We start from the raw sequence: 11,082 nt of genomic DNA, 5'->3' as shown, positions 1-11,082 counted from the left end.
TAGCTGTGGAATTCTGGGAGTTGAAGTCCACAAGTCTAAAAAAATTTCAGTGCCTTACCAGCCATAAACCTCACCGCATGTCACTGCTCTGAAGCCAGCCAGAGGTGGTATTTGCCAGTTCTCTGAATCACTGTATTTTTCGCAATATAAGACACACCTTTTTCCCTCAAAAAAGAGGCTGAAAATCTGGGTGCATCTTATACACTGAATACAGCATTTTTTTTGCCTCCCAAAACCATTCCCCCTTCACCAAAATGGCCGTGAATAGCTTTTAGAAGGCTTTCAGACAGTTCCTGAGGGCTGGGGAGGGCTGAAGTGAGTGAAAAATGGCCCATTTTGGGGGGGGCCCTGGAGCACTCTACAAGCCTCCTAAGGGTTATTCATGCCCTTTTTTTGAAAAAAAAATGGGCCCATTTTCACGAAAACGGGCTGTTTTTGGAAGGTTTGCAGAGCGCAAGACCTTTTTTTTTACAATTTTCCTCTTCAAAACATTGGTGCGTCTTATACTCCAAAAAATATGGTACTCAAAATTTCCACTACCGGTTCTCCAGAACCTGTCAGAACCTGCTGAATTTCACCCCTGGTGCACATTCACATTTTCGGCGAACCGTTTGTTAAGTGGGTTGAATCCCACGACTGGTAACAATACCTTTAATATTATTAAACAACCTCTGCCTATCTCAGGTCCTTGGAAAAGACTCCCTAAGTGGACAAAAATGCCAAATCCAGGCTAAACTTCTGGATGACCTGTACCAAGCATCAGAACAAGAGGAGTTATAAGTAGTATTTCCTAGTGCAGGGGTCTCCAACCTTGGCAACTTTAAGCCTGGTGGACTTCAACTTCCAGAATTGAACTCCACCACGCTTAAAGCTGCCAAGGTTGGAGACCCATGTCCTAGTGCTTTTTTTATGAGAACCAGTCGCAAAAGTTCTCCAGAGCTGTTGCCCCTCCTTCCCCAAATGAGCCTAAACATAATCCCATCCTTGGAATGCAGAGGCCAGACGCTTCATGCTTATTATTACTTGTTGCTTTCCAGGAGGAGAATTACATTCTTTTGGCTTTTGCCTACACTGTACAATGAAGTGGAGCTATAAATCATACTTTGCCAAACTCACACGGGTTTTGATGCCTGAAGAGCTGCCAAGTTCCTTTTACAAGGAAGCCAGCTGGCTTATGGGCCAAAGTTACAGATTAGAAAGAGAAGGATGATAACTGTCTAATTGCTAAAGCTGCAATTTCCATTCCAAAGTCTGAAGGAGTCGCTTTCTTCAACTTAGTCGAGGCTGAGCTGCCCCGGCACTTGGCTAAGAGCCACGAACCAGCTGATGTGACTCAAATGATGGTAGCCAATGGGCAAGATGTACTCCTTTGATTGCACTATTGTTATAGCTGCATGGAGCACCCTGCCCCTGTTGGTACGATTCTGGGATACCCTGAGGAATGAAGGGTTCCACCACAAAAGCGCGTAGGACAAAATCGCGCTCGACAAAAGCGCGCTGTGACGTCATCACAGCGCGACGAAAAAGATCGAAAAAATGTAAAAATAAAGGTAAAACCTTCCCCTAACCCCCCCAAACCTAACCCTAAACCTAACCCTAAACCTAACTCTTAACCTAACCCTAAACCTAACCCTAAACCTAACCGTTAAAGTAACGAAAAACCTAACGCTAACCCTTATCCTAACCCTAACGCTAACGCTAACGCTCTAAACCTAACCCTAACCCTTAACCTAACCCTAACCCTAACCCTTACCTTTATGTGAATCGGCTTGCTTTAATTTAATTTTTATTAATTTTTATTTGAATTTTTCGATCTTTTTCGTCGCGCTGTGATGACGTCAAAGGCGCGATTTTGTCGATCGCGCTTTTGCCGTCCGCGCTTTTGACGGGTCACGGGAATGAAGTGCTATGTATTTGCTTTGGAACAAAGTATTTTAGAAAGCAAATAGAGAAAGAAGGGATGAGCTCCAGGTATGATAGAAGTCTGAGATCTCTATCAGTTTATAAATTTTTCTCCTCTTCCTGCATCTGCCGCAGGGGTGGGTTCCTGCCAGTTCTAACCTCTTCTATACAAGAGGTTCCACACATCTGCAGTGCCGTTTAGAACCGGTTCCAGCAACCTCCCCCCGCCCGTCCGCACATCATCAAGATGAAGAGGCGAGGTGGTGCAGTGATTAAATGCAGCACTGCAGGCTACTTCAGCTGACTGCAGTTCTGCAGTTCAGCTGTTCAAATCTCACCGGCTCAGGGTTGACTCAGCCTTCCATCCTTCCGAGGTGGGTAAAATGAGGACCCGGATTGTTGTTGGGGGCAATATGCTGACTCTGTAAACTGCTTAGAGAGGGCTGAAAGCCCTATGAAGCGGTATATACGTCTAACTGCTATTGCTAAGAGGGAGAGGAGGAATTCTGGGAGTTGAAGTCCACAAGTCTTAAAGCTGTCAAGTTTGAACACCCCTGGGGGGGTTTCTAAAGGGTTAGGGGTGCAAGAGTGTTGTAACTTGACAGCTTTAAGACTTGCGTGCTTAAAATACCAGAGTTTCTGAGCCAACATTTTGGTTGCTAAGCAAGAGCATTGTTAAGTGAGTTTCACCACATTTTACAAGTTGGCCACGCCCACCCGGTCACATGGCTGACAAGCCACTCCCACCTGGTCATATGGCCAGCAAGCCACTCCCACCCAGTCACATGGTCAGCAAGCCACACCCACAAAGCAGGCCACACCTACAGAAGCAGTTCTAAAAAAACTTGTAATCCACCACTGATCTGCAGGCATTCTTTGTACTATTCTGTGCTTCTGCAAAATAGTTGAATGTTTATAAGTCATGTAATTGCCTCAAACACACTCCTCACCCTGTTTTTTTAGGATAAGCTAACTCGCACTTCTTCTGTATAGTCACCCCTCTAAAGAGCTAATTTCATCACACATTTTTCTTCCATAATTTTTTCTCATGTATAAAAATGCCTTTGAGGTATAAGACATTCAGATCTTAAGTGGATGAACAAGAAAGCAATATATAATAAATTTCAATACATATTAATTTCATAAAGTCTTGCCCAGCTTGGTGTTCACTAGATGTGAGAAATTACAGGGGTACCAGGTTGGAGGCAGAGTGACCTAATCTAATGTCAACCCAGAGGAGGGGTCCTACCAGTTCGCACCTATTCGGTAGAACTGGTTCGTCAAATCTACCGAACTGGTTAGAAGAGGTTCCACCAGTGGACCCGGAAAGCAGGCCACACCTACAGAAGAGGTTCCAAAAAATTTTGAAACCCACCACTGGTCCTTGGATATGATTATTCTACACTATCATGCTCATATTTATAAAACTCAGTGCCTCTGTGAAAGGTAAGGATGACTACTGCGTTTGTGGTGCAATCAGAACATTGCGTGTGTTGAAGTTGTTTTAACGCAAACCAAAGATGCCTTTTAAAAAACAAGTTTACATCATATTCTTATGCATGCCAGTGCTGTGTGTGAAGTAATTTAAGGTGGTTCTGACAAGTGTCATCGGCATCTTCATATCCGGTCACATGGGTGGCAAGCCACTCCCATCCGGTCACATGGGCAGCAAGCCACTCCCACAAAGGAGGCCACACCCACAGAGTAGGTTCAAACAATTCTTGAAACCCACCACTGTGTCAAACCATATGATTGGAGGAGGAATGTTTTAGCTCTGTCTCATATAATTAGTGTCAATCTGCTATTTGTCCAAAGATCTATTATGACTCTTGTATATGCAAGTGGTCATTTTTAGCTTTTAGCTTTTTTGTTGTAGTTGTTTTTTTTAAAATACCATTAACAATAAAGCATGTGGGTTTTATATGTACAGAGGTCACTCCACATGCTGGGTGTGGTTCCTGATGTGTGCCAAACTGAAAGAGATATAAACACACGAACAATTAGGGATCACTCCCAGCTGTATTAAACTATTTCCATGCAATTAACATTGTTTCTAAAGCACCTAGTGGAAAAAAACCTTTCATGTTTAAAAACCCAGTGCCTAGAAAACAATCTGACTTCATACTATTTCAATATTATCATTTGTTTGTTTGTTAAATTTATTTGCCACTTATCTCACTGGGGGGGGCTACCCTAGGCAACTTACAACAATAAAAAGGAAGGAATGAAAAGAATGTAAACAAAGCAGTATTAAAAGAACAGCGAAATAAACAATGAAAAAGTAAACAAAAGAGAATATATCAATATGATAACAAAGGGATGGGCAGAGAGCAGAAAACAAGGGGTGGGGAGAGGTGGAATCTGTCACCAGGGGAGACATGATAGCAGTGTTCCAATATTTGAGGGGCTGCCACAGAGAGGAGTGGGTCAAGTTATTTCCCAAAGCACCTGAAGCTCAGACAAGGAATAATGGATGGAAACTGACCAAGGAGAGAGTCAACCTAGAAATTAGGAGGAACTTTCTGACAGTGAGAGCAATCAACCAATGGAACGGCTCGCCTTCAGAAGTTGTGGGAGCTCCATCACTTGAGACTTTCAAGAAGAGATTGGACTGCCATTTGTCAGAAATGGTGTAGGGTTCTCCTGCTTGAGCGGGGGCTTGGACTAGAGGACCTATAAGGTCCCTTTCCAACTCTGTTAATCTGTTAATCAATCCAGCAGCTCCTTTTCCAGCGTGGAGATCCCATTTGTCAGTATTTGCCAATCTAGAATGTAATCCAGTTTATTTTTATTTATTTATTAAAATCACATGCCACCTATTTCACTGTTAAAGTTACTGCAAATATCAACTCATACTTGTAACAATGAGGTATTCAACAATGTAGGTTTTTGCTAGTGTTTTTGTCCCTCAATGTCCCATTGTAGGCATCCATACATTCATATATGTTCTTCCTCTACAGAATAAACTAGGTTTTATAAGGTAAAGGTTCCCCTTTACCTTATAAAGGTTTCTGGCTCTAGGGGGCCCTGCTCATCTCCGTTTCTAAGCCGAAGAGTCAGCACTGTCTGAAGACGTCTCCATGGTCATATGGCCGGTATGACTAAATGCCAAAGGCTCACGGAACGCTGTTCCCTTCCCACCAAAGTGGTCCCTATTTTTCTACTTGCATTTTTACATGCTTTCAAACTGCTAGGTTGGCAGAAGCTGGGACCAGTAACAGGAGCTCACTTTCTTACGCAGCACTAGGGATTCGAACCGCCGAACTGCCGACCTTTCTGATCAGCAAGCTCAGCGTCTTAGCCATGAGCCACCGTGTCCCTAAAACAGTGCTATATTTGAGTTGCCTAATTACACTGGGGCCACCTGAGTCATGCCTGCTCGAAAACAACTTGAAATGGGACAACTCACTGCAGCCAACTCACCACAGGACAATAGCAATAGCAATAGCAATAGCAGTAGACTTATATACCGCTTCATAGGGCTTTCAGCCCTCTCTAAGCGGTTTACAGAGAGTCAGCCTATTGCCCCCAACAATCTGGGTCCTCATTTTACCCACCTCGGAAGGATGGAAGGCTGAGTCAACCCTGAGCCGGTGAGATTTGAACCGCTGAACTGCTGATCTAGCAGTAGCCTGCAGTGCTGCATTTAACCACTGCGCCACCTCGGCTCTTAAACTATTCAATTTAATTGTTTAAAACAAATAAAAAAATATTTTCATTTTTGTCACTCACATTTCATTCTGCCCCCTTCCTTTTCCATCCCTTCTTTAATGATTCTATTTCACCATTTCTTTGATATTCCTGTAATTCTGAGTTGTCCCATGGCACGTTGGCTGTGGCAAATTGGCTGTGGTGAGTTGGCCATGGTGAGTTGTCATAGACCCCAAACAACTGGTATTATGTTCAAGGGATTTATGGTTTATTTCTTAATCCCAGATATTTATATTGTCTATTGCAGATTTACAGTACTGGGTGTCAGGCCTGCAACGGTTCCTTTAAGAATCTTTGGCCTGCTACACTTTCATTAAGTGGGGGGGGGGATAGCAAGGGGTAGAATGTGTTGTTTTCAAAATAAGAAATTCCTTTCTAGAAGCTCAAGGTCATCTTTTGTCTCCCAAACCTTTGCACCTGATCGGAAGCAGTTGGGTGTAGGTGCTAGCGTGGAAGAAGAAGATTGGACCATGTGATGGACAGTGGGTGTGGGGACAAGATCATGAACTTTTAACTGGGTGGGATTCTGATGTAACTTCCAGAATTGGGATTTCATAGCAGAGCCGAGGTGGCGCAGTGGTTAGGGTGCAGTACTGCAGGCCACTTCAGCTGACTGCTAGCTGCAGTTCAGCGGTTCTAATCTCACCGGCTCAAGGTTGACTCAGCCTTCCATCCTTCTGAGGTGGGTGAAATGAGGACCCAGACTTTGGGGGCGATATGCTGACTCTGTAAACTGCTTAGAGAGAGCTGAAAGCCCTATGAAGCGGTATATAAGTCTAACTGCTAACTGCTATTGCTATAGCACAATGCCAAGATGTCTGATCTATTAAATTGGAACTTTAAGTATCGTTTTGCTTTGGACTCTGATTTAATTCTACATGATACTTGGAACGCTGACATTGGGTTATACTGTAGAAAGGGAAAAGAGGGGCCGAACTCTGAGGTGAGTTGCTACAATCAGAAGTTAAGAACTAAAATAATCAGTTTCTGGGGCAGTTTCTCTTGAACAACGTTTCAATGTTAAAATTGATAGAAGTAAAAATAATAATCCCAGCACTACAGCAAGGATGGGTGGTTAAATAGCTAGGGAAAAGAGAGCCCACCCTTTCTACTTTACTCCTTTTTTTACAATGTATTGTATTTTACACCTCACACCAAACTTTCCAAACAGGCAGAGCTCTCACAAAAAAAGCCTTAGTTTATGTATGATAATGAACCCCATCCTTTTGTGATTATCTGAAGCAGACTATATGGAAAATACCAGCTCAGAGCCAACGTCTTTCCCTTCCCAAAGCTTATTTGTTCATTGTCCACTGTTGATAAAATGAGGTAATCTAATATTTTAAAATAAAGTGTAGCTGGGAAGACCAGGCCAGACTAGACTAGACCATCAAGTTTGCGAGTCTTGTGAGTGCTACTATTAAACTACTGCAACAGAAAAAGATCTGGGGACGGTGATAAAGGGAAGGCAGCATTTTGTCTGCTCCTCCTTCACCAATTCTTATGCTATCTCAGCCATATTTTGTAGCCTTTATACTTATTGCTATTTAGTTATAGTTTATGCCAACTAAGAATACTTCTATTCACATAAAGCAGGGGACTTAAGAACAGCATGGTCCATCGTCAAGCAGTATTTTAGAACAGGATACAGAATAACAGAATTGGAAGAGACCTTGGAGGCTTGTAATCCAATTCCCTGCTTAGGCAGGAAGCCCCATACTGTTTCAGACAAATAGTTGTCCAAACTGTTCTTAAAAACTTCCAGTGTTGGAGCATTCACAACTTCTGGAGGCAAGTTGTTCCACTGGTTAATTGTTCTAGCTGTCAGGAAATTTCTCCTTAGTTCTAGGTTCCTTCTCTCTTTGATCAATTTCCACCCATTGCTTCTTGTCCTGCCCTCAGTTACTTGGGAGAATAGCTTGACTCTCTCTTCTTTGTGGCAGCCCCTGAGATATGGGAACACTGCTGTCATGTCACCCCTAGTCCTTCTTTTCATTAAACTAGTCATACCCAATTCCAGCAATTCTTTTTTAGTTGTTTTAGCTTCCAGTCCAGAGGTGGTTTTCAGTCGTTTCGGACTGGTTCATCTGAACTGGTACAGAAATCGCACACCCGCCCCAGCTTTATGCCATCCCATTTAGGCATGTTTTTGACGCCAGGCACATGCGCGGAAGATGCACACACGAGCGAAGTGCAAGCCTGGGCACATGCGCAGAAGGCCGTGTGCGCCCAAGAAGTGAGCAGGTGCATGCACAGCAAACCAGCGGTAACGAAATATGAAACCCATCACTGCTCCAGTCCCCTAATCATCTTTGTTTTTCATCATGGCCAACCAAATATCACATAGTTATGAAGTGTCAACATATTCCTTCCCTACTGGGAGGGGTGATGGTGGTAATGACAAATCATTCCTATATTGGGAGCCGAGGTGGCGCAGTGGTTAAATGCAGCACTGCAGGCTACTTCAGCTGACTGCAGTTCTGCAGTTCGGCTGTTCAAATCTCACCGGCTCAAAGGTTGACTCAGCCTTCCATCCTTCCGAGGTGGGTGAAATGAGGACCCGGATTGTTGTTGGGGGCAATATGCTGACTCTGTAAACTGCTTAGAGAGGGCTAAAAGCCCTATGAAGCGGTATATGTCTAACTGCTATTGCTATATTGCTGCTAGGAAAATTACATGAACTTAACTCTGAAGACAGAGCTCAGACTGAGGGAGTTTTAACTTATTTTATTTTTATTTATTTGGTATCATTGACAGAGCTCCCAATTCCTTGTTCATCATGTGCAGCTGGTTTTTTGGATTAAATGCGTTTACATCAGAGAGAGAAAAAAATGGAAGTTGCCAGTGTTTCTCTCTACTTCAGGGTGTCAAACTCACATCATCATGGCGGCATCACGTGTTGTATCACTACTTTCCTCCCCCTTTGCTAAACTGGGCGTGGCCAGTGTTTGACACATCCAGCCCATGGGCCATGAGCCCTGCTCTGCATGATCTGGCCTCATTCCATCTCATTCTACCAGGTCATTCAGAATGGTCATTGTCTGACTGCCTACATTTTAATAATTCTGTTCATTTACGTATGGATTTTTTTACAGTATAGTTCTCCAAAATGCTTGGTATACATTGATTTTTTGTATATTCAGGCAGTGTAAAAACAGCAGGATGTAATTTCCAATATGGTACATAAAACCTGCATTACGGATGCCAGAAAGAACAAAATCTTCGTTGGTCTTGATTGAGGAGATGGAAATTGTGCTTCTTGTGGCATTTTATGCTATGTACTTAAACATCTGAAGAGCCGAGTAATAGATTTACAGGGAGATTGTCTTGAGGGATTTCCAAAATGAGAATTTAATACAGTCTTGGATCCATAATATTTTGATAGGATTTTATGTATGAATTTAACAGGGAATATTTGGCATCCTCTTAAATTTTCCCAATGTGAACTCACTTTTTCCCCCCTTTTTTTTGTCATAACATTCTTTTCATTTAGATTTTTTTCTGGTAACCCATCAGTGCCTAAAGTTAAAACATATAACATATATCATAACTAATTTATTAAGGAAAGCCCAGGAATGGGGAATCTCTCTCTCTCTCTCTCTCTCTCTCTCTCTCTCTCTCTCTCTCTCTCTCTCTCTCCCTCCCCCTCCCTCTCTCTCTCTCTCTCCCTCCCTCCCCCTCTCCCCTCCCTCCCTCTCTCTCTCTCTCACACACACAGGGACTATTTCACTACCATTTTTGATATGGGATACTGGAATGCTATTTATTTGGAAATATATACATTTCTTATAAGGTAGTTAACTCCTTACAAAATTGCATGTCTCCTGAGAAATATACCTCATTGATATTTGCAAAATAAGAATTTAATATGTTGTATGCTCCAGAATCAGATATTTTACTACCGTATACCAGGCAATGATACTGCCAAGTTTCCCAACCACAACTTGGCAGTAAATCATAGATCCCTTGACTTGAAATGACTAAACCCATTTCCTACCTAGAGTAAGACTCAACAGAAGTCCCACCTATACAGTTTACCTAGATAAGAATCTTGATAGCAAATAAAACTAAACTGAAACAGTTGCCCAATCCTAGCATAAAGGAAGAGGGCCCTTTTCTAGCCTCAGTAATCTGAACTTGTAGCTTTTTCTTTCTATTCCTCCCATGAATGAACAGACTCTTTGCAAAACTAAAGCGGAATTGTGCTGATAGAAATGCCAATTTTGCTTTCAGAACTGTGAACTCTTGGTTTGTTTCTTAGAGATAACTTTGAACCACAAAAATGGCAAGTTAATGTCTGTTAGAGTTGACAAATTAATAATGTAATAGTATTTTTGTGATATACATAGAGATGTGTATGCATATAATATATAAACTCCACAAGATTTTTACATTATAAATTCTATATTCCCAATATCATCGATAGAACATGGGGTTATTGTAGGACCAGATGCTAAACTTTCTCTTTCATTCTTTCTCCTTTCACCATTTGTTTACTCAGTTTATCTACACAATATTTGTTTTAACAAGTGTTCGTTTGATTAAAAAAAACATATATGAAACAAAAAGGGAGTCCAGTATATAAAGGTTGCTATATATTCAATATGATATATATGCACTGAATACAGATTAGATACTTACATCTGTATTCAATCTGTCACATGAATCCAGAAATAGTGTGTGCTTTGGTCTCATCAGAAATAACTCTTAAAATATATAAACAGCAACAAATGAGATTAGAGATGTGGAAGAGCTGTCTGGTTTTAAGAATTGTGTGATCTGTTTTCCTGTTTATTAGGGAGGGATCCCTTGATCAGATCTTGGCTTAAAAAATGGAGAAAGTAATTCTAAATACAGAAAATTGTTTTGAATACTGTACCAGAAACAAACAATGCTATTCAGTGCCTGAGTTTTATATGTGTGCATCTACTCCTAGTTACTAAAAGCTGCATTCCTTTCACAATTGTTGGAAGGAAAATCCATCTGGTTCAGGTCCCAGCCGGGAATAAAATAAAATGGAGGCTGATTGGAAAGGAAGTTTAATGACGAATGGAACCAACAGCAGTTCTGGGTCAGCTGAACAAATGGTTGAATGAGTGGATGAATCTTTATAGGTTTCTGTGACTTTGAAGTTTGGACTGTTTGGGGGGGGGTTGTGCAATGAAGGGGCTTGTGTCTTGGTGGTGGGTTAATCCTACTATGTCCTAAAGGGTCCTGTTCTTAGAATTTGGGTGGAGGAGAATGTAAATTTTAATCCCATTCTTGGGGGTGAAGTTATTTTGTTTTGTGAATAGGCTGGCCCAATCTTTCTTAATAGGCACAAAATATCTACTGGGGGCTATTAAGAAAGACCGAGTCTGCTTTCCGTCTTTAAGAACATGTTTTTCCATTTACATTTAGTGAAATATTATATTCTGCCTTTTTTAATATGTCCCAAAATATTTCATTCGGGGGGGGGGAGGGGGGGCC

Source organism: Thamnophis sirtalis, unplaced genomic scaffold (assembly GCF_051295495.1).
Source record: "Thamnophis sirtalis isolate CommonGarterSnake01/CBP01778 unplaced genomic scaffold, rThaSir2_p1.2 scaffold_2, whole genome shotgun sequence".
Taxonomy (NCBI): Eukaryota; Metazoa; Chordata; class Lepidosauria; order Squamata; family Natricidae; genus Thamnophis; species Thamnophis sirtalis.
This window is presented reverse-complemented; position numbering follows the sequence as displayed.